At 48.2% G+C, this 23,066-nt stretch overlaps 1 long non-coding RNA gene across 1 annotated transcript in view; it reads left to right on the forward strand.

Moving 5' to 3' along the window:
- Positions 1–6,461: 6,461 nt before the first annotated feature.
- LOC112928802 (uncharacterized) overlaps positions 6,462–23,066 on the forward strand; it is a 33,919-nt gene continuing 17,314 nt past the window's right edge. Inside the window, exons 1-4 of the long non-coding RNA XR_003236790.2 lie at positions 6,462–6,639; positions 7,127–7,266; positions 9,285–9,358; positions 9,844–10,016. This is a non-coding gene — a long non-coding RNA (uncharacterized lncRNA). The remainder of the gene's footprint in view (positions 6,640–7,126; positions 7,267–9,284; positions 9,359–9,843; positions 10,017–23,066) is intronic.

The raw sequence follows: 23,066 nt of genomic DNA on the forward strand, positions 1-23,066 counted from the left end.
CACTGGTGCTGCTTCCAGGTTCGGGTGAAGGGGACATGGAGGTGAAGCAGAGGGTTGACAAAGGCCTCCTCTTCCCCTGGTAGCAGGTATTTAGCAGATGGGGAAATATTAGCAGATGGGAAAATCAGCAGATACATTCAGCTCAAGATGCAAATTTAAAAGCCGCCAACGCCTGTACTAAATATTTACACTGAACATGTCCACTCCATCAGCCGCTTTCTATTTTTGATGAGCACATACAACTGCCCTTATTACAAAGTCCTGTAAAAATTGAGGGAAGGATATTTCACCCAGGAGGAGGAATTCAGTGTGAACTACATTTCAGCATTAAAATAGAAGTAAATTTCCCAATTCCTGTCAACTGTCAGACTTGTGTTGTAATTCCTTTCATAAGCTTTAATATCAATTAACGAGTACTCCAAAAGAAAAGTTTTTTTCTCCTAGATATCTCCTATTAAAACTTCTGTGGAGAAGGAGCCTTTTAAAAATGCATTCCAACTGTGTGATCATTTTCAATGGAAAAAAACAAAAGTCCCACCTGGGGCAGCAAGCAGCCTTCTCTGTGACCACGGGGTCCTGGCCCAACCAGGTCGTCTTGCTGGACAGTCTGTGTTAAAATCATTGCAACACGTCACGCCTGCATAGAACTGTGCCAGCGCTTTGACATGTGTCCTCAATCCTCCAGGGCTGCAAGGTGAGGACTCTTCCACCCATATACCGCAGGAAAACTGAGGTCTGCATTTAAAACATGCCAAGATTCTAGCAGTGGGGGGAGCTCGAGTCAGCCCCTGTCAGTGGACTCATTCAAGGCTTTCCCCAAGGGAATTGAACTGGGCACTTTTCAACGGCACATTCGTCCACAGGACTCAGCAGTTACTATCTTATACACCAGTTCATTCATTCATTCTTCCAACGAGGGCTTGAGCATCCACCGTGGGCCGGGTACTCTTCTAGGCTCTCAGGAGGTAACTGAGCAGGACAGGTGTGTCCCTGCCCCATGGGGTTTAATTCTAGTGGAGAAAGTCCAAAGAGGAAAGTGAAATCGTTTCAAATCACAGAGTGCTGTGGAGGTAGAGCAGGGAGTGGCGTTCAGCAGGTGATGAAATCTGCCCGTCTCCAGAGACGCCCCTCGCCTCCAGAATGAATGACCCCACCGTCCATCTAAGGGCTGCATCTGCTCATGTGGAGTTGGTCACCCTGAATCAACGGAGAGACCCAAGTACTTGAAACACTTGTGCTTTTTTTCCAACACTCAGACATTACGACAACCTAGAACCCGCCCACATCATCTCCAGGGAAAGATGCTAAGCTGCTGTGTGATTTCAGTCCCGGATTGATTCTGCTCAGCTGTTTACAGCGTGGGTTCCAGTGCTCCTGCTTCTGCAGCCTCTGCTGCGAGGGCCCATGTGGCAGGTGGCAGGAGGTCAGGCAAAGCACAGCCCTCTTAGGAGCCTAGAGCATGAAAGAGTGAGGCTCCTTGCAGACCGGGGGGCCAGAAGATGGGTGATAGCCCACAGACCTCCCCAGCTCGCTCTGCTCCTGGGTGGCTTGCTGTCGCCCGGCTCTCCCTGACCCTGTTGACTGTTGGAGCAGTTTTCCCACAGCAAGGGCAGGGGGGGTGGGGACTATCTTTACAGCAAAGCCATATGTAGTAAAGATTTTAATAAAGCAGATTTGAGTATTAATAATCCTTATGCTAAAACCTGAAAAAGAGTATAAGAAAAATACTTATAAACCAACACCTTTTGTGAACATAGGTGCAAAAAATTTTTCTCAGAAAATAGTAGCAATGAAAACCAAGCAATGACAAACTCTCCGGAATGCAAGGTTGGCTTAGTGTCAGAAATCGGTATACTTTGCGTTATTGACAGAATAAAAGGAAACAACAGAAGAGATCAGCTCAGGAGACGCAGAAAAATCACTTGAAAAAAAAAATCAACATGCAAGGAAGGAATAAAAAGATTTCTCAATCTGATGAAAATCGTCTATGAAGAGCACACAGTTCACTGCTTAAAGGTGAAATGTTAAATGTTTTCTCCCCTAAGATGAGGAGCGAGGCAATACATCTGCTCTATTGCTATTCAACATTTATCTTAAATGCCAGCCTGTGCAGTGAAACAAGGAAAACCAAATTCATAAAGATCGGAAAGAAGTAAAACTACCCCTGTTGGCAGATAGCTTGAATGTATACATAGGAAATCCCAATGAATCAACAAGTAGAAACTAAAAATGTGGAGTTAGCAAGGTCACCGATATAAGGCCAATATGCAAAAATCAATGGTATTTCTATAAATTAGCAACAAATATGGAAACAACTGGAAAACTCAAAAGCCATACTATTCATAATAACATCAAAAACAAAACACTTAGATTTAATGAATGGCATGCAAGTCCTCTTTCCTTGAGAACCACAAAATCTCTCTTAGTGAAAGTACAGGCCTAAATGAATATCCTTTGTTTCTGGATTGGAAAACCCGTATGGTTAAGGTGTCAACTCTCCAAAAATTGATCGAAAAATTCAAAGCTATTCCAATTATAACCCCGGTAGACTTTTATAGAAGTTGACTGTTTTTAAAATCGTGTCTGGAAGTACAAAGAACCTTAAGGGGTCAGAATAATCTTGAAAAAAAAGGAAAGAATGCTGGGAGATTTTAGCAGGTATATTCATAATAACCAGAAATCAGAAACAACCTAAAAAGCACCCAACAAGGGAATGGATGAAAAGAAAGGATGAGTGTGTAGTGTGGCCATACAATGGGATATCACTCAGCAATAAAAATGAGCCTACCGTGTCGGTGGGTGATAGAAAAACAATCCACAAGGCTGGTTTCCTGGAGCGGGTGGGTTTACCTGGGAAGGGGCAGGACAGAGCTTCATGGGGTGGTGAAAAGTCTGTATCTTCATGAGGATGCAGGTTAATGAATGTATCGCTCGTCAACCATGTACAGTTAAGATTTGTGTGTCTCAAAGTATGTACCTTTTACCTGAGAGGGAAGTCGGGGGGAGAAGGGGGTGTAGGTGATGGATGTGGAAGCCGGATCATAGGTGAATGGGGCTCGTCGTGCTATTCTGCTCACTTTATAGACGCTTGAAATTGTCCATAAGAGAACATTGACTTGTAGCATAAAAAGATGCAAGATCAAACATTCTAATCAGGTCTCATTTTAAATTCAAAACTTAATGTGCTTGTTGCAAAATGTTTTTATTCTCAAAGTCACTGTTTTATATCTGGTGAGCTGAGCTGAGTGTCTTTGGGTTTTCATCTCTGAGCGTGTCCTCCGGTTGGGGAACGGTCGCTCTCCTTTGCCAGGAACCTCCGAACCGAGGTGGTGTCTGGAAATGATTTGGGAGGTAATCTTCTTAAAGATTTTTTTAAACCTCGGTGTTTCCTGACCTCTCTCTCAGAGGCAGTAGCAATCTCTCCCCTGCGTTTGTTAAGCGGGGTGGTGAGTGCAAGGCTGCAAACGTGACCAAGAGTCACCAGCTGTAGAGAGGAAGAGGGGCAGGGAGCTTCCAGGACCTTCTAGGTCCTTTTTAAGGAAAAATACTCTATATACCTGTAAAGATGATGCTGAAAAAAAATAAAATCAGCTTAAAAGTAAATACATCTTTCAATTTCCCACCCCTCAAAATAATCTGGCAAGAAAAATGGGGGAAAGGTGGGCTGCAGGGGTCACCACCAGAGTGGCGCTATCAGCGGCAGAGGGTGCCGGTGGGTCGGTCAGGCTGGAGACTGTCGTCCCTCCCTTCCCGCTGTGCCAGGCACTCCCCCCGAGGCACCTCAGTCATTAGCCGGGGGTGGTGTGGATCTGGCCAGTCGTGCTTGGGGCCCGCTGGGACCACGTGCTCGAGAAGGCTGGGGGGGCGCCTGCCTGCAGCCCCGCTCCGCTCTGGGCCCGCCCCCTGCCCGCCCCCTGCCTACCAGGTTTCTGACTTCGGTAAATGGTTTCATCCTTGACCTCTTCTATGTAATTGGTGAATTTTAAATGGGCACCATATGTTCCTTTTTGCAACCTCAGGAAAGGTTCTGTGAGCTTACAGTATTAACACAACCTACCATTGTATTGACTCATTTTACTTTTTAACTAAAAAGGCCTTCCCTTGGATTGTTTACTCACGTAGTGCTATTTCCAGATTGAACCCTAACATTGCTGTAGTTCAGTAAGTTGAAGATAGCCCGATGATGTTGGTAGTAAGAATATCTTGATATTGTCGATGGTAATATTTTTTTGTAGAGGATTTTTTTTTAATTTATTTACTTATTCATGAGAGACACAAAGAGAGGCAGAGACATAGGCAGAGGGAGAAGCAGACTCCTTACAGGGAGCCCGACGTGGTACTGGATCCCAGGTCTCCAGGATCATGCCCTGGGCCGAAGGCAGCGCTAAACCACTGAGCCACTCGGGCTGCCCTTTTTGTATAGGTTTTAACATTTTCTGAATGCTGGTATATCCATCCAAATGCTGATATGTTGTTTAGGGAATTTACCAGTGAAACACTGTATGCTTTGTATATCAAACACCATTTTTTTAAAAGATTTATTTATTTATTTTTAAAGATTTTATTTATTTATTCATGAGAGACAGAGAGAGAGGCAGAGACACAGGCAGAGGGAGAATCAGGCTCCATGCAGGGAGCCCGACGTGGGACTCGATCCCGGGTCTCCAGGATCACACCCTGGGCTGAAGGCAGGCGCTAAACCGCTGAGCCACCCGGGTGCCCTATTTATTTATTTTAGAGCAAGCAAGGAGAGAAGCAGAGGGAGAGAGACAATCTCAAGCAGACTCCCTGCTGAGCACAGAGCCTGACATGTGGCTCCATCTCATGACCCTGAGATCATGGCCTGAGCCGAAACCGAGAGTTGGCTGCCTAACCAGCTGAGCCACCCAGGCGCCCCTATCAAACAACCATTCTTAAAGATCAGTTTATGGAGGAGAAAAGAACAGAGCTTTGAAAAACAGCCAGGAAATTAGAAAACGCCTGAAAAACTTCAGGACAACCTGCGCCTGCCACAGCCACCAGGGCCAGCCCGCTCTACTGGAGATGTGAGCCCTTCTCCCAACTGGACCTGGGACAGGGAGCAGCCCTGTCCCTTGACCTTGGGCAGAGAGACCCAGAGCAACCGGGGTCGGTGGCAGGTGGCCGAATGCTGTGCAGTGAGCCAGCCTCTTCACCGATTCTGTGATCTTTCTTTGGAAACAACCTGTCAGGCGCTGCAGGAGGGGCAACCGGTCCAAACACCCCCCTTTTCTGTGACCTGCCTGGGTGTGGACTTTGCTAAGCACAGGGTGTTGAGGGGGGCCTATTGGTGGTTCCCAGCTGTAAGCGAGGCAGCCTTCTTGCTTGGGACAGAGCTCCTCACCCCTGGCATGAGGGAGACGGGCCAGCCTGGGAGGCACTGGGGGTTAGGGCCAGGGACTGTGCCCGCAGCTCAGACTGAAGGGATGCTGGGCCTGCAGGGCAGAGCCTGCCCACAGCTGATGCCAACGTGCTGGGAATATACCAGGGATCCCCTTCCAGCCTGTGGGATGGCCCGGGCAGGAGAGCAAAGGGCAGGCTTAGCTGGGTGTGCTGCCCCAGCAGGTAGGCACCGTGTGCTGGGAGAGAGCGTTCACCTTCAGAGTTTCTGCTCTGCCATTTGTCTTCACAGAAGTATAAGCTGCTTTAATTATTTTTGAGGACAGATCAAACTTATTTCACAAAGAACTAGCTCAGGAGTAGCACAGGTCCCCTAGAGAGAGCTCCAGCTCCTCCTCTCCAGCAGAGCTGCTTGTTTATTATTTTTGCCATGATTCCTACTGTTTCTCTTTATTAATGCAACGCAGAACTTTCTTCATGGAAAGCGAGAGGGTCTTAAGCTGATGTCAGTTCTGTTGTTTATTTGTTAAAAGAAAGAAAAATGCAGAGTCGTCCCCAAAATGCTGGAAGACCCTGCTGCTCTCTGCGTGGGGAGGCCTGGGGACGGTTCGGGAGCCCAGGCTACTTCCCACTGAATGCAGGCACAACCATCCTAGGTGAGACAGGCTGCATCCAGGGCCTCAGATGCAAAGAGTGGACGCCCTGGGGCTGACCAGACGGACGCTGGAGTACTGTGAGGTGCACGGGGCCAGGCAGCAGGGTGTCCTGGGAAGGCTAGCCATTCCCTGTGTGCAGGTGACTTGTGGAGGGCTGGATTCAGTGGTGTGAGGGGCAGGCAGGGAGCCCTAGCTCAAGGCTGGAGGAGAGGGTTTCCTCCCAAGCCCCCCAAGGGGGGTGGTCGGCAGGTGTACATCGGGGGTGGGAGACCCTACCTACGGCCTATGGTGATAGGGTCTGAGAGACCTGGGGTAGTTCCCAGAGGCTCTGCCTATCAGTTAATGCGTTTTGAAAATGTGTACCCTGTGTCACTAACACCCAATCAAGGTACAGAACTTTCCTTATGGATATCTGCACACCCATGTTCATAGCAGCATTATTCACAGTGGCCAAAAGGTGGAAACAACCTCAAATGCCCATCGATGGACAAATGAATGAAGAAACAAAATGCGGCACATCCACCCCATGGATACCAGTCGGCCTGAAAAAAAGGAACCAAGTTCGGGCAGCAGCTGCAACGTGGACAAATTCTGAAGACGTTATGGAGTGAGCCGGTCACAGGAGGTCAGTGCGGCTGGATTCCGCTTACACGGTGCCCGGAACAGTCAGGTTCACAGACAGACCAGGAGCCGGAGAGGGATGACGAGGGAGTGTGTCATGGGTGTGGGTGTGGTTCAGTCATTTGGGATGATTAAACAGCAGTTCCAGAGATGAGCCGCGGTGATGGTTGCAGGACCTTGTGAATGTACTTGATGCCACTGAACTGTATCGTAAAATGGCAACTGTTTATGTACAAACACACATATATAATGTGTGACATACAATATGTAACATACATGATAGTATATGTATTTGTATGATGTACATATTCAAACATTTTTAAAAGATCGAGACTTTTTCCATCACTTCAGAAACTTCCCACCTGCCCCCTTCCTAGTCATCTCTGCCCCGTGGGAATTTCTGCTCTGCCTCTGGCTGTGGACTGGTTCTCCCATGAGCTTCCTGGGGGTGGAGCACACATTATGCCCTGTTTATTTATTTTTTTTTTAAGATTTTATGTAGGAGAGAGAAGTAGAAGAAGCAGACCCCCTACTGAGCAGGGAGCCTGATGTGGGCCTCGAACCCAGGACCCTGAGATCATGACCTGAGCCGAAGGCAGACGACGCCACCCATGCCCCACGCTGTGCGCTGGTTAGTATCTGGCTGCTTCACACAGCACCATGGTTGACACTTAGCCACGTTGTTGCCCGCCTCCAAAGTTCATTTTCTATTGCGGATTAATATTCCATCGTGAGAATGTACCACTCTTCGTTCATTCGTTATTTTGTTGACGGACAGGAGTTTTCAGCTTTTATAAATCTGCTGTGAACATTCTCATTCAAGTCCTTTGCGGGCATGTGCGTATCTTATATGGTTGCTGGGTAGATGCATATTTATCTCTATAGACACATTCAGTCTTCCAAAGTGGTTGCACCGTTTTTACAAACCCGTCAGAAATATATACAGCATTTAGCGTTGTTGCCGTGTTTAATTTGACCCCTAATGGTTGTGAAGTGAAATCTTGGTGGCTTTATTGCTTTATTCTGCATTTCCTGGATGACTCATGGTATTGAGCTCGTCCTTGTGTTTCCTGGCTGTTTTATGTCTTCTCGGTAATGTGGCTGTTTGCTTCCTTCTCATTTTTTACATTTGTCACCCCGATATGGAGTTGTAGGAGTTCTTCATATATTCTAGAAGCAATTCTTCTGAGAAATATTTTCTCCCAGTCTGGCTGGCCTTTACATTTTCTTAGTGGTGATTATTACTATTATTTTAGGCAATAACAGACTTGTTAAGGGGTATTAAGTAGCTTCAGAGTCTTTGGTGGACGGAAGTTCACAGCTGAGTGCCTGAGCACAGCTCTCAGACACAAACAACAGATTGGCAGAGGAGGTGCCCTGCCCTTCCTGCCTCCAGAGCCACACTGCTTGTGCTGTGCTCTAGAAGACACCACTGACCTCTTCCATGTTTTTAAACTTCCTATATAATTTTAGGCTTAAAAGAGAGTTGCAGGGATGACTCAGTCAGTTAGGCATCCAACTCTTGTTTTCGGCTCAGATTGTGATCTCAGGGTCGTGGGATTGAGCCCTACGTGGGGCCATGCACCCACCATGGCGTCTGCTTGAGATTCTCTCTTGTTCCCTGCGTGCTCTCTCGCTCGCTTGCTCTCTCATAAATAAATAAAAATAAATTAAAAATAAATAAATAAATACATCTTTAAAAAGAGAGATACGTGAACATATTAAAAAGTGTCCCCATAAAAAAAAAAAAAAAAGTGTCCCCATATGCCATGGGCCCAGCTTCTCAGCATCTTAGGTTGTAGCACTACAATGTGCTTAGTTTATGAAATCAACTAAGAAACTAACAGTGGTAAATACTATTAACTAGGGACTTCACTCAGATTTCTCCACTAACATTCATGTTCCAGGATCCAATCCAAGACACCCTGTGGCATTTGGTTGCCACACCTCCGTAGTCCCCTCCAACTTGTGACAGCTTCTCATACTGCCTGACCCTTGGCTCATTAACATTTTTAGTTTGTCTTTGAATCTCACAACCTTAAAAGCTTCACCAACTAGTTTTAGCAGTTTTCCATTAGATTTAGGATTTTTCTCTGCATAGAATAGTATTTGCTGTGGAGAGAAGTTTAACTTTTTCCTCTCCCATTTTTTTTATACATTTCATTTCTTTTTCTTGTCTTATTTCACTGGCTATGACCTCCAGTTGGTGTGGAATAGAAGTGGAAAGAAGGCATTCTTGCCATATTCCTCCTCTTAGGGGAAAATCATTCCAGATCTAGACACTGAGCATGACATCAGGCACAAGCTTCTGTGCCTGTTACCTCATGGAGGACATTCCTTTCTATTCCTTGCTTGCTGAGAATTTTCATAAGCGGGTTGAATGAGTTGAATTTTATCAAATGCTCTTTCTGCCTCTAGTAAGATGATTCTATGGTGTTTTTCTTACTCTGCTAAGTACTAAATTACAATTAATCTTCAAACACTGAAGTAACTTTGTATTCCTGGAATAAACTCACTTGGTTGTGACATATTATGCTTCTTATATTTTGCTGGATTTAATTTGCTGTTATTTTGTGTTGGATTTTTGTATTTCTGCTCAAGAATGATATTGACTTATAATTTTCTTCTCCTCTTTCATTGTCATCAAAGTTTGATATCAGGCTTTTGCTGGACTCCTAAGATGTGTTGGGAAGAGCTGTGTCTTTCTTCTCTGAGACAGTGTGGTAAGTTTCCTCTTGTTTCTCCCTCAAATGCTCAGTAGAATTTACCATTGAAGCTCTTTGAACCTGGAGTTTTCTATGTGAAAAGGCCTTTATTTACAGAGGCAATTTTAAAAAGTGATGGAGGGCTATTTACATGTTCTATTTATTTTGTGTCAGTTCTATATTCTATAGAATATTCTATATTCTATATATATTCTATTATATGTATATATAATAGTTCTAATATTCTATATTGTGTCTATATTCTATGGAGTTTATCTGTTTTGTCTAAGTTATTAAATTTCAAGCACAATGAGGTTCACAGTAGTACATACCCCCTCAATGTACAATGTCTTTTTTCCCCCCATTCCTGATACTAATATTTCATGTTTACTTTTTGTTCGTCTTTGCTCAATGGTAGGTGTTACAGTTTTCTATTCGTGCATAGCACATTGCCCCAAAATTTAGTAACATAAAACAATAGTGATTATTTCACTTTCCCATAGGTTGGCTGGTTACTTCCTCGTCTGGTTCCACCTGGGTCCCCCACATGGCTGCCTTCAGCAGGAGGGCCTGCAGGACTGGACGTGGGCATTAGCCTCACTCACATGTTCAGCACACGACACCAGCTCTCCACGGAGACCCCTCCATTCCCAGTCACATGGCCGCTCCTTCTCCTGTAGGTTGGACAAGTTTCCTGGTCTCAGGACAGTATTCAGAGAGGGCAAAGGCACAAGTCCCAGGGCAACCTGAGTCGTAGGCTCTAAATTCATGCAGTATCACTTCTGCCACATTCCGTTGCCCAAGGCAAAATCACCAGGCCAGCCCCGATTTAATACGGTTGAGAGATACATGGCAGACAGGGCAAAATTTTATTGCAGAGAAACATACCTTCTGCGAAGAAGGAATTCATGGCCATGGTTTCAATCTGTCGCATTCCACAATCTGGCCGCAAACTGTGTTCTTCCTACACACACCATAGTCTTTCTCCCATCTCGGGATGCCCAAAACGCTTATCCCAGTTAGGACATCAGACTCAGAGGCCAGGTTCCCATGATCTACATCAGGTTCATCTGGAGATCCACACACCCCTCCTCTGGTGCGACTCCTCAATCCAGAGATCTCTGAGCTAACCAAATCACCCCACAAACAGGGCCAACATGAACATGGGGCCAGTTGCTCCCATCAAAAAAACAGAGGAACATGAGGCACTTGGAAGTCCCTGGTCCTTACCAATTCTGAGATCCAGATGGACCAGGCTGTCAGAGGCCCCAACTGCAGAGGCAGGAGATACTCCTGATTAAGGCCCATTTCTGCTCCCAGGAAGGATTTCCTAGTTCCCTGTTCTGTCCATTGTTCTCTTGTTCTGCTCACTGGAGGTCCTTTCTTTTCCATCACGAAGAACCCATGTTTGAAGATCAGTAGCTCTCTGCATCTGATTCTGATAGAGCTGGAGGCCCACAAGCATCTTTTCCTTTGGTGTTTGCCCTTTTTGGTCCAAGCTGCTAGTGTTCTCATTAGTATTATTCTCTTAGAAGTATTGTAGGTCTCCTAGGAATCTTGTTGGAATTTCCTCTATTTCCCCCAAAGTCATTCTGTCCAAGACAAACCTGCCTCTACTTTGGGTATTATCAGGCTTCTGTGAGCTTCTACGAGCCAGTGCTCAGAGTCTGGGGAGCCCTTTTTCCCTTGTTGAGAAAGTCTGTGAGGCACTGCTTCCTATCTTTCTGGGGCTTTATGGTCATATTCTCGATTCAGGCTCTACTCTGAGTCCATTTCTTGCTTTAGGAATATTTAGCTGACTGTTGAAACTGAAAATGTGAAGTACATTTATTTTTTGAACTCAGTAGGTAATCCTGATGTACTTATATTCTTTCAATCCCACTTGCAGACACCAGTTGGGTTTGGGGGGGGGCGGTTCTCAGTGGGGGGCCATTGGGTTTGTTTTTTGTTTTTTGTTTTTTTTTTTAGCTCCTCTCTGTCTTCTACGTCTCACCCTGCATAGCTGTAGGCGGCTAACTGGTACTCCCAGAAGCCTACCTAGGAATGCTTTTACCCGTGTTTACAAGCTTAGGCACGTTTCCTATTTTCCACGTTAACTGCCAATGAGAGTCTTACCGCTCATTCTGCCACCACCTGGTTCAGGCCACGCTGTGGCTCTCCCGGCCACTCCTCACTGCTCATCCCCCTCTGTGCGTCTGCTCAGTACCTTTCAGCCCCCACCTGCTGCCTAAAACCAGTTCTTTGTGTTCTAGATTCTTGCAGGGTGACACCCCACAGAAACTTCCAGCAGTGATGATTGATTTCTCATGTTTCCGGGGCTGGGCTGGGCTGTTCCTCACTCATGTGGTCCATCCAGCCGAAGGGGCAGATGGTCCCGGATAGCCTGGTGCACGTGTCCAGTGTTTGCTGCTCACTGTCAATGGGTCACCTGTGTTCTCTCCCACCTGACCCCCCACCATCAACTACTCCAGAGGCTTCCTCACATGGCAGCCTTGGGCCTGTGTAGCGAATGGGCAAGAACAGAGGCTGCACACACTAGAGGCCCACGAACTCGCACAACCTCACATCCACCATGTTCTGTTATTGGTCAAAGTCACAGGGTGGCTCGTTTCAGGAGACGGGGATGTAGGCCCCACTGCGTGATGATGTCGGAGGAAGTCACGCTGCAGAGGAGCATGGGAAGACTGCTTGTGACAGTCAGGAAACAGCCTGTCACGCGAAGTGTGTCTCAAGATCATTGATCTTTTCAGGGCCTGGCGGGTCTTCGACATCATCGTGCTTGTTCCGCCTACTTCGCCCGCACTGGGACCATGTTCCAGAATGTGCAGGGCAGAGGTCACTTCCAAAGGATGCCTTCTCCCTGCATGAGGCTCAGAGTGGTAAGGGTTGGCACCTTGCAAATATACAGTTCTGCAGAGGAAATACCAAACCCCTTTTGCTTGGGGCTTCATGCCCGAAGCAGCACAGGCAGGGAGCATTTTGGGGAACACAGCCTGTGCTCATTCTGTGCAGACTAGCAGCTCGCCGCCCACTCTTGCTTCTCCCTCCACGGACCCCGTTCCCAGCACAAGCCCGCTCTCCTCCCCGTGTCCTCCCTCCCTTTGCTGCTGCTTAAGGGAACTCCTGAAAATCGAATAGCAACACATCTTGTAAGGGGCCTTCCTGAGATGGAGCCTGCAGCACACAAGGGAGGAGGCCGTTCAGAGTTGCTGTGGCCTTCGGGGGTCTGGTCCTGCAGCGCCCTGTGAGAAAGGCCTGGACGGGGCGCATGGGGGCAGCCCGGGGGCGGCCAGCCCGCCGGAGTCTCTGCGGCCTCTGCATTCACAGCTGCTCTTGCCTTCCTCAGGAGGTAGAGGCCGGTCCCCCAGAGGGGTGCCGGGCCCCTCAGGGCCCTCGGCCGGGTGTCCAGGGTGCCAGGTCAGCCCAGGCAGACAGGGCAGGGCCAGCGCCGCATCAGCTAGACTTTATGTCTTCTGTCTCCTGACCCCGCGTCTTCTTGTGTCTCCCTTCAGAACCCCCTCTGTCTTGTTACCCAAGGTAAGAAAAAGGCAGCTGTTTGCAGAGTCTACTCTGCTCACTCGGGCTTCCTAGACTGCACCAGCTTCTGTTTCCTGGGCTCTGGGTGTAGTGGGGGTGGGGGGATCCTAAGAACAGAGCAAGGTCACTTAATACCAGTCTTGGTTAAGTTGCCTCTCTGCCGGATATGAAATGGGCTCCTCAGCATCCTTGCTCATCAGGGAATCTTTTTTAAAGATTTTATTTCTTAAAAAAAAAAAAAGAATTTTATTTCTTTAAGAAAGAGAGAGAGGGTGTATGTGTGAGTGTGTGCGCACATGGGGAGATTGGGAGAAGCAGGCTCCCCACTGAGCAGGGAGCCCAATGCAGGTCTCAATCTCAGGGCCCCAGGATCATGACCTGAGCTGAAGGCAGATGCTTCACCGACGGAGCCCCCCAGGCGCCCTGCTCATGAGTGATTCTGAGGGCGCAGCTCAGCCTAGCGTTGGTGCACTGAGTGCCGAGCTGGACAGTGGTCCACAGGCCTCACAGACACCTGCACACCTCAAGGGAAAGCTGCCCTATGAGCCAAGGGGCTGGTGACCCAAAAAACCCCTCCAGAGACGTGCACACCCTCTGCCCTCCCACCCCTACCTGGAGGGCTCCTGCAGCTGGGTAGCCACAGGCCCAACCCCCTGGGCTCTAGACGGCGTGGTCACAGCGAGGGCTGGGGCGAGGTCTGGTCCCCATGTCTGTGGGACATGGAATCAGTTCCTCCAGCCCAGCAGCCCGGGCTGAAAGCTGCTGTGAAAACCTGCGTTCTTCAAAACTGTCAGTATCCGAGAAGACGGGATGTTCAGGTGAGTGGAGACTGAAGAACACGGCACCGAAGGGCAGCCCCTGCCCTAGACCAGACCCTGCAGCGGAAGGGAAGGTGCTACGTGGGACGGGACATACGGGAGAAGGAGACCCCGTGTCAGAGCGACGCTCACGGAGGCTGCGAGCTGGCAGGTCCACCTGAGAAGCGCTCCAGCCCCGAGAAGCACCCGCGGAAGTACCTGGGGACCAAGAGCCAGGGTGGGTTCAGCGTCCTCCCAAGCAGTTGGGGAAACAGCCGTGGGCAGGAAGGTCAGTAATGATGCCGTTGGCGGCCGGGACCCCGGGGGGAAGAAGTGTGGGGCGTTGTCTACACTCTTCTGCCAGCTTTCCTGTTAGTTTGAAATTATTTCCAAGGAGAAAGTTGTTAGAAAGTGGTTTTGTTTGCAGAAAGTGGTTTCAGTGGGTGTGGAGGAGGGGTCCCCCAGCAGGCCCCGGGCACCCCGGTGGTGCCAGGCCAGGGTGGGGGCGCCCGGGCAGGCGAATCTGCAGGCCGCCCCGAGTCCTTCCCTGAAACCAAGCGCGCCCACCCTCCGTGTGCACACCCTGACCTCTAAATTTCAGTTTTCCAGCTAAGGCAACAGCAGGCTATTGAGCGGAGAGGGGCAAAGTGTCTTCCTTAAGCGTCTGGAAGTGGGGGCGGCTGAGTACCTGTTGTCTCTCCCCATTTGCTCCGAAGCCCTCAGATGCCCTTAGCGTTTGGATTGATTCTCCTCATTGGGCCTGTCTTCAATTTGGTTTCAGGCACTTTCCAATAAGTGCATGGAGTGCTCCGGGGCTCCGGAGAGGCCCTGCAGAAATCAATACGTATTCATCATCATTGCGGCGGTTACGGGAGCCGGCCGTCCCCCGAGCCAGGCCCACCGGGGGCGCATGTGCTCCCAGGCTGCTCGGCTCGTTTTGTGTCTCCCCGGGGACGGCCGGCAGTTGTGTCTCGATGATGACCGATGCCGCTCCCTCAGCGTGTCACGTTGGCCGTGCTCTGGCCCCCTCGCCATCCCGTCGGAGGCGTGGAGACGTACGGTGCGGGCTGCGCCCTCGTGTCCTCCCCTTGCTGGCGGGGCGTCCCCGCGAGAGACCCAGGAGGGGTCCTGCCCTCGCGGAGTTGCGCTCTGCTGGGGCGGCAGCCCTGCTCGCTGTGATTCCAGACGCGTCCTGCTCACGAGAGGTCTGTGCTGGTCCCGCTCCGTGTGGCTGCCATCTGGCCTGTCCTGAGGAAGGGCCGTGACCACCCCAATCCAGGTGCTCGAGGAAGCTCCCAGCACCATTCATGCCTGGAACCAAGGATAGCCTTTATGCTTGGGCAGCACTTTACAGTTTCCAAAGCTCTCGTGTGGACGTTGTTCAGCCCACGGAGCCTCACGATGCACAGGGGTGGGGGGCGGGCACATGGCCGGCTCCCCACTTGGGGGGCTGAGCCGGGCGGAGCTCCTGGGGCCCTGCCTGCACCGGCCCGGCTCTGCGTCTTGGGCTGGTGGGGCGAGGAGGCTGCCCGTCCCCACGACGAGCAGCCCGAGGACAGGCCGGATTCTGGGCCCTTCCCCGGTGGGCGGCTCTGTGGGGAGCAGAGGTGGACTTGGCTCCTTTCTGCACTTGGCACGGCGCGGAGGGGAGTTCAAGGCAGAGGCATGGGCGAGGCTGTCTCTGCCCTCTTGCCACCAGGCCACCAGCAGTGGGTGGATGCGGGACTCCCCGGCGTGACCCGGATGTTTGGACGGGTGTTCGGTTGTGATTCGGTGGCGGAGGCCGAACCCCTGTCCCCCCTCCAGGCTTCACAATGGCACAAGGGCGCAGCTCTCCTGTGTCCAGCTGGGGACGTGCGCCCAGGCCGTCCTGCCCCATCCTCCCCGGCCCCCCGGCCCCACCCGCACCTGGGCTTCTATCCCGGCCCACTGGCCTCTGCCGTCCCAGGTTGTTAAGAGTCAGGTGAGGAAAGCCAGCGAATCTCACTGCCCCCGTTTCGAGTCCCTGGGGTGGCGTGCTGTGCCCCAGATTGCCCAGCTGCCTCCTGGCCTTCATACCTCCTCATCCATCCTCTGGCCACCGCTTCTGGATCAAGAGCTCTGGCTGGCATGGGGGGAGCCCCGCTCACCTGCCAGGGTGCTGGGAGGCTCGTGCGAAGGGTTCCCCAAGCTGACGCGTATGGAGCAGCTGGTGTGGATTCGCCTCCGTCTCCTGGGGTGGCTGCACCATCCGTCTGTCCACCCGGCGGCAGCCTCCTGGCTCTGCTCCCCGCCTGCCTGCCTCCCTGCCTCCCCTCTGCGCTGGCTCGCCATCTGCCACGCTGGCCCCTGAAGCCTGCCCCCGCGGTGACCGGACTGCTCAGAAGCACACAGGGCGCACGTTCCTGTCTGAAACCCAGGACCTGGGGTTCCCTCCATACCCCACCCCCAGCATAGCACTCCGGCTATGCAGGCCGTCACCCTGGCCTGGTCACCCCGGCCGTGCCCATCACACCAGCTCCCGGCAGCCCCCAGCCCCACGCTGTCACCAAGAGTGCCACCCCTTCAGGAGGCAGAGACCTGCCGCTCTGGGGCCTCATGCAGCCGTCTGGACAGCCCTGAGATCATGGACACTTGCCACCTCAGAGCCAGCTGCCCCTTCTCAGCCAGAGGTCAGTGAAGAGCAAGCCACCTGTCTGCGGGGCGGAGATGACTCACAGCGTCAGCATCAACGCCGACTCTGGAGGAGCCGAGAGATGAGGAGAGGAGCAGGTGGAGGGGGGATGGACACAGTCTCGTGCCAATGGTTGGGCTCCAGCCCCTTGCCCTCAGGAACCAGTGTGGTCCCCCCTGCGCCCCTGGAGAGGCGGGAAGTGTCCTGCCCACCCCACTCCCAGCCAGGTTGATTCTTTGCTCAAATCCCATCCACCCTGTACTACCGGGTGGTGGGAAAGTGCTGGTGCCTCTCGGCTTCCACCAGGGACAGCCCAAGCTGGATCGTGTCCAGGCAGCTGACCTGGCAGGTCAGCTCTAGGGTGGCAGAGGCCAGGGCCTCCCGGCTTGGCGGACAAAGGAAACTTACCCTGTCCAGGAGGCAGGGTCTTTGAGGAACAAGCCCCGTCCTGTAGCAACAGCCCAGGTCCACGGCCCCTTGACCTGTGACCTCTGCTGCCGAGTGAGCCAGTGCAGCCCACATCAGGAGGGACCGGCTATGGGATGCTATTGACGAGGTGTTTATAAATATTTAATCTTCACATTAAAAATATGGGATAGAGGAACCATTAGTAGCTGACAATAAAAAGGCTTTCTCTGCTGATTGTAGGAGCAAAGAAGAACAGAAGAGCAGATTTTGATCAGACTAAAGGACAAGATTATAAGTTGGAAACATGTAAATGAGCGTTGTTTACAAGGCCGTTATAGCTCAGACCCGTGCAGGTTGAGGATCTGAAACCGGCCTGTCGTTTCCTTGGAGTCTCTGCAAAGTGGAGACCTCTCGTACAAAACAAAATGGATGGTTTATTTACGTCCGGTGCCATTAAGAATGGAGGAGAAAAGTTCAGCCCAGGATAAAAAGCTTAAATCTTGATTTTTTTCCCTTCCCCCTCTCAAAAAGAATGGATTCCTTGCATTGTAAATTATCCAACCCTTGTCCTTGGGTTGGCAGCTATTTCGGGCTGGTATGGACATTGCATAATCTTAAATATTGATTCTTGTTAGACTAAAAAAAAAAAAAAGTCCAAGTGCATGGGCTCCACGCGTCTGCCTGTCCAGGAAATCACCTTCGCCATAGCTCACTTCTGATGGCCTCTGGCCCTCCTGACAGCAAGATCCATTCTGATTAGAAAAGTTCCAAGAGAAAAAGCAATGACCAGGATCACTTTCTCCATCAGAGCGAACGCTGAGTGGACGCCTGCCCCCTTGAGCCTTCTGGATCGAGCAAAGCAGGGAGATCCAACATCCTCCAGGCCCATCAACCCCCAAATTTGGAGCCCCCCAGCTTTGGCTCCAGAGCAGGCCTCCCCAGGCATGGCCTCTACGTGGGGTGCGGGGGCATGCCCCAGCTGAGGGCGATGAGCTCCCCACAAACCCTCGTCCTCCAAAGGGTCTTAGTGTGGTGAAGTCTATCCCACACGCCGAAGAAATGTCCTTTTAGAAAGAAAATAATTTTCCCAAAGGAAGGCTCCGCGGTACAGTGTTTGCTGCTGCGCCTCCGAGGCCCCCAGGCACCGAGGTCCTTAAGGGTCGGGTTTGAGCAGAACCAAGACGGTGATTGTTGTGACATCCAAGGGCGTGTTTCCTGTCCCAGGCTCGGCCCCTTTCATGGAAGCGCAGAAGGAGAACCCGGCTGTAGTCGGTGACGCTGGTGCCGTCCTGGACGCGAGAAGTCTGAGTGCTGCCTTTTCTCAAGGTCTCTGGTCTCGGGGCTGGTGTCCACCAGAGCCTGTGATCCCAACCCCGAGTCCTGTGCAGCTCACGTGCTCCCCCTGCGGCTCCTCACACGTGGTGGACTGCTGGGGACGTGGCGTGGCCGGGCCCTTCCCTAGGAGACTGAACATTCTCCCCGTGCCACGCAGCCCACGCCCCTTGGTTTATCGGAGACTCAGAAACCTATGTCTTGTCTGCACAGAAAGCTGCACACGGATGATACGGAGACGCTCAGGATTACCAAACCCTAAAAGCAAACAGGGCACGCGTCAGCAAGTTGAACGGGTAAACTGTTGAGTCCGGTCAGCAGACGACCGACTGGCAATAAAACAAGTGAGCGATGAGCCATGCAAAGATACGGAGGAGCCTCAGGTGCTTACCACTGACTCAGACGCGCCGATCCGAAAGGGCCACACACTGCCTGATCCTGGAAAATCCAGGGCCGTGGAGATGGTAAAAAGATCAGTGGTTGCCAGGCTCTGGGGACGAGGGCGGGTGAACGGGGAGCACGGAGGATGCTAGGGCAGTGACGGCAAGAGGACTCCACATGATGGTCTTACAGTGGCTTGAGTGTTGTAGGTTCAGCAGGTGCTACATGTGTCCCACGCCAGCAGGGGATGTGCACATGGGAGGCCGTGCACAGTGGGGACAGGGGCTATTGGGGCCATCTCTGTGCTTCCCGCTCTGATTCACTGTGAACCTAGAACCGACCTCAAAGCTAAAGCGTCTTTTTTTTTTTAATTGGAGTTCAATTTGCCAACATACAGCATATCACCCAGTGCTCATCCTAAAGGATCATTAACCCCAGTTAGTACACCAGCAGGTGCTGCCCTGTCCCAGCCACCGCTCCAGGGCCTTTGTTGGCAAATACACCTCCCAGAAGGCCAGTCACCTCGGCTGCTGTTCCCGCCCTGCTTCCTTCCCAGCGGCTGTCCGCACACGGCTCTTCCTAACTCACGTTCCCAAAGGGCTCTCCATCTCTCCTGTGGGACACTCATCCCATTGGCCCTTAATTCTGGTGTAATAAGCAGAGACACTTCTTTTGTTCCTGAATGGGAAGACTCCATATCTTAAAGCCAATACTCCCCAAATTATGAATTCTGTACAGTATCAAACTGATTCTGAAATTGTTTGGAAAAGCAAATGCACAAAAATAGCTAAGAAAAATTTTAAAGATTCTTAGAGAAGGTTTGCCCTTCTAGGAATAAAAATACATTTGAAAAAAAAAAAGAAAAGCTACAGAAATTAAAATAAGTGGTGTCTGGGAAGGAATACCCAAAAAGGTCAGTGGAAGGAAAATAAGGAACTATCACCAATAATGTGATATTTTAAATCAGTGGAAAATATGGACTGACAATTCAGTATATGGTTTGGGTATAATTTGTTCCCATATAAAAAAATAAATATCTCCTCATCAAACATAAAATTTAACTCTGGAGAGATTAAAGAACTATGAAAATTATCAAAGTATCAGGATAAGGTGTAAGAGAATTTTTTTTTTTTAATCTTAGGATGGAGAAGATCAGCCTAAGCAAAGACATGGCAGCCATGAAGCGAGAAGTTGACTTACAGACTGCCAGGGACAGGATACAGGGAGAGAAGCCCAAAGCCAAGCTGTTGACTCAGAAGATATTTGCAACATATTAAACAAAAAAAAGACAGTAGCCATAAAATACAAAGAGCTGCTGCAAACTAATAAGAAATAGACGATGCGATAGAAAAAAAATGGGCAGGTAGTAAGAGGCACTTCACAGAATACAAATGGTCCGTAAGTATGTGAAATTATACGAAACCTTATTAGGAATTAGAAAAATGCAAATTTAAAACAGTAAGATACCATTATCACCAATCAGATCAGTAGATTTTTTTAAGTTTAATTCCAGTATAATTAACATATGGTATTATATTAGTATCAGGTGTATGATACAGTGATTGGACAGCAGTGTACATTACTCAGTGCTCATCAGGACACATGTGCCCTTCACCCCATCACCCAACACCCACCTCCTCCCCTCTGGCAATGAGCAGTTTCTTCTCTAGAGTTAGGAGTCTTGTTTCTTGGTTTCTCTCTCTCTCACCTTCTTTTAGCCATTTGTTTTGTTTCTTCAGTTCCACATATGAGTGAAATCATATGGTATTTGTCTCACTCTGATTTATTTCACCTGCATTGAAGTCTTTAGCTCCATCCGTGTTGTTGCAGATGGCAAGATTTCATTATTTCATGGTTGAGTAATATTCCACTGTGTATATGTGTGTGTGTATATAATTTTATGTATATATGCATTTGTAATATTTATATACATAATATATGTATTATTTACATTATGTGTATATAATATATATTTAATATCCCATTGTGTGTATGTATATATATATATATACACACCATTTTTATATATATAATCGTATGTGTGTGTGTATGTATATATATATAAATATATTTATATCATTTTCCATATCCAGTCATCGATCTGTGTATACTTTGGCTATTGTAGATAATGCTGCTGTAAATCTCAGGAAGCCTGTATCCCTTCCAATTAGTGTTTTTGTATTTTGGGGATAAATACTTAGTAGTATGATTGCTGGATTATATAGTAATTTTATTAACTTTTTGAGGAACCTCCATCCATACTGTTTTCCACGTGCCTGCAGCAGTTAGCATTCCCACCAGCAGGGCACCAGGGTTCCTTTTTCTCCACATCCTCGCCAACACTTGTTATTTCTTGCATTTTTAACTTTAGCCATTTTGACAAGTTCGAGGTGATACCTCAACATAGTTTTGATTTGCTCATCCCGGAGCATGAGTGATGTTGAGCATCTTGTCATGTGTCTATTAGCCATCTCTATGTCTTCTTAGGAGAAATGTCTGTTCGTATTTTCTGCCCATTTTTTAATCAGGTTACTTGTTTTTTGGGGTGTTGAGTCGTATAAGTTCTTTATTTTTATTACTAAATATTTATTACTAAATATTTGCATTTGCAAATATCTTCTCCCATTCTCTAGGCTGCCTTATAGTTTGTTGATTATCTCCTTTGATATGCAGAGCTTTTTATTTGGATGTGGTCCCACTGGTTTATATTAACTTTTGTTTCCCTTGCCTCAGGAGACGTATCTAGAAAAATATTGCTATAGTCGGTGTCCAAGAAATTACTGCCTGGGTTCTCTTCTAGGACTTCTAGCTTCAGGTCTCACATTTAGATGTTTAATCCATTTTGAGCTTATTTTTGTGTATGATGTAAAAAAGTGGTCCAATTTCATCCTTTGGGATGTAGCTTGTCCAGTTTTCCCAACACCACTTGTTGGAGACTATCTTCTTTCCCATTGGGTATTCTTTCTGCTTTGCCAAAGATTAATTGATCATAAAATTAGAGGTTTATTTCTGGGTCTTCTATTCTGTTCCATTGATGTGTGTGTCAGTTTTTGTGCCAGTACCATACTGTTTTGATTGCTGTAGCTCTGAAATGTAACATGAAGTCGGAAATTGTGATATCTTCAGTTTTTGTTTTTGTTTTTTTTTGAAGGTTTACTTTGGCTATTTAGGGTCTTTTGTGGTTCCAAACAGATTGTAGGATCGTTCTGGTTCTGTGATAAATGTTGGCAATATTTTGTTAGGGATTTCATTAAATCTATGGATTGTTTCGGGTGGTAGACATTTGAACAATATTTGTTCTTCCAACCCATGAACGTGGAATGTCCTTCCACTTGTTTGCATCATCTTCAGTTTCTTTCATAAGTATTTTATAGTTTTCAGAGTATAGGTTATTCACCTCTTTGGTCAAGTTTGTTCCTAGATATTTTATTATTTTTGGTGCAATTGTAAATGAGATTGTTTTCTTAATTTCTCTTCTGCTTCATTATCAGTACGTAGAAAGACGGTGGATTTCTGCACATTGATTTCATATCCTGCAATGTTACTGAACTCATTTATCATTTATTCTAGTAGGTTTTTGGTGGAGCCTTTAGGTTTTCTATATGTAGTATCATGTCATCTGCAAATAGTGGAGGTTTTACTTCTTCCTTACCAATTTGGATGCCTTTTATTTCTTTTCATTGTCTGATCGCTGTGGCTAGGTCTTCCAGTACCATGTTCAATAAAAGTGGTGAAAGTGGACATCCTGTCTTGTTATTGAACCTCAGGGGGAAAGCTCTCAGTTTTTCCCCATTGAGTATGATGTTCACTGTGAGCTTTTCATACATGGCCTTTATTATGTTAAGGGATGTTCTCTCTAAACTTACTTTGTTGAGGGATATTTTTTTTAATTATCATGAATGTATATTATATTTTGTCAAACATTTTCTCTGCATTTATTGAAATGATCATACAAGTTTCTATCCTTCCTCTTATTTATGTGATGTATCACACTGATTTGCAAATATTGAATCACCCTTGCACCCTGGGAATAAATCCCACTTGACTGTAGTGAATGATTTTTTTAATGTATTGTTGGATTCAGTTTGCTAGTATTTTGTTGAGAAATTTTGCGTTTATGTGCATCAGAGATATTGGCCTGTAATATTCTCTCTCTCTCTCTCTCTCTCTCTCTCTGGTATCTTTATCTGTTTTTGGTGTCAGGGTAATGCTGGCCTCAGAGAATAAATGTGGAAATTTTCCTTCCTCTCCTGTTTTTGGAAAAGCTTGAGAACATTTGGTAGAATTCACCTGTGAAGTCATCTGGCCCTGGAATACTGTTTGTTGTGAATTTTTTTTTTTTATTACAGACTCAATTTCATTGCTGGAAATCTGTTCAAATTTTCTATCTCTTTCTTACTCAGTTTTGGTAGGATATATGTTTCTAGGAATTTATCCATTTCTTCTAGGTTGTCCAACTTGTTGGCATATAATTTTTCATAATAGTTTCTTACGATCTTTTTGTATTTCTGTGGTGTTGGTTGCTCTTTCTCCTCTTTCATTTGTGATTTTGAGTCCCCCCCCCTTTTTTTCTTTTTTATTTTTTTTAATGAGTCTGGCTACAGATTTATCAATTTTG

Source organism: Vulpes vulpes, chromosome 15, assembly GCF_048418805.1.
Source record: "Vulpes vulpes isolate BD-2025 chromosome 15, VulVul3, whole genome shotgun sequence".
Lineage (NCBI taxonomy): Eukaryota > Metazoa > Chordata > Mammalia > Carnivora > Canidae > Vulpes > Vulpes vulpes.